General features: G+C 45.9%; 1 protein-coding gene across 1 annotated transcript in view; it reads right to left on the bottom strand.

Moving 5' to 3' along the window:
- LRRC20 (leucine rich repeat containing 20) overlaps positions 1-843 on the bottom strand; it is a gene marked incomplete at its 3' end in the record, with an annotated part of 25033 nt that extends 24190 nt beyond the window's left edge. The window contains exon 1 of the mRNA XM_015829395.1: positions 802-843. The remainder of the gene's footprint in view (positions 1-801) is intronic.
- Between the last annotated feature and the right edge of the window lie 186 nt (positions 844-1029).

The following is a 1029-nucleotide window of genomic DNA, read 5'->3' as shown; positions in this document are numbered from 1 at the left end:
AATTTGTTCTGTTTGTGGGATGCATGTGGTTTAATATTTCACTACAACTGAAGGATAAGTTGTGAAGCTGGTTACTTTGAACCTGGTGTTTATTTTTTGTTTTTTGTTCCTAGTATATGATATTTGGACATTTAAAATGGAATATATTTGCCACCAGCAAGCCCATTCTTGAAGAAAGAAGAAATGTCTCCATTTATTATTATTATTATTATTATTATTATTATTATTATTATGTTGTTGTTGTTGTTGTTGTTGTTGTTGTTGTTATATACCAGTGGTGGCGAACCTATGGCACAGGTGCCAGAGGCGGCACTCAGAGCCCTCTCTGTGGGCACGCATGCTGTCGTCCCAGCTCCGCCACCCCTGTGGCCCCCTCCTCACCAGCAGCCCCCCTGGAGGAGAGTCATCCTGGGGGCAGCCTCAGTGGAGCAGCTCAGCCAAGGACATGGCAGCCGGGCAGCAGGGACAAGACTCCACCCTCACGCCCCATCGCGTACAGATGATGCTGCGGGGCGCGGACAGAGGGCATGGCCGCCATGACGCTGCTGGGCCGTCTGGGCGATCTGCTGTGGCGGGCCGTGGAGGTGGTGGGTGGCCCTGCGGGTAGGAGGGGCGAGGCAGTTTTTGGGCACTCGGTCTCTAAAAGGTTCGCCATCACTGTTATATACAAACCAATGGGGCTCTGAGTCAGCAGGAGTGATATGAAGATCAATAAAAATCTATTTCTTAATATCTGTAACAGAAAAACATAATTTCAGGAGGAAGGTTAATCCATAATTTCTACTTTTTGCAGTGTATCACCTTTCCTATAGATCAGGGGCCATGCAAGCGGTGGGCAAATGGGTGACGCTTCATCTGCTCACATGCAGGATCTAATCACTTCACAACCAACTCTGAAGCCCATCCTTCAGAAATGCAGTCATAACAGTAACTACGTTTGTTCCTGTTTTGGGGCAATATATCAAAGTTAGATATTTTTATAAACTCAAAGAGGATACAAGGACAGCATTTAAAATATGAAAATAAATG

This window comes from Protobothrops mucrosquamatus, unplaced genomic scaffold (genome assembly GCF_001527695.2).
Source record: "Protobothrops mucrosquamatus isolate PMUCROS unplaced genomic scaffold, P.Mucros_1.0 scaffold6030, whole genome shotgun sequence".
In the NCBI taxonomy this organism is placed as follows: Eukaryota; Metazoa; Chordata; class Lepidosauria; order Squamata; family Viperidae; genus Protobothrops; species Protobothrops mucrosquamatus.
Note: the sequence above shows the minus strand (reverse complement) of the source record. Positions and strands in the feature narration are given on the sequence as shown.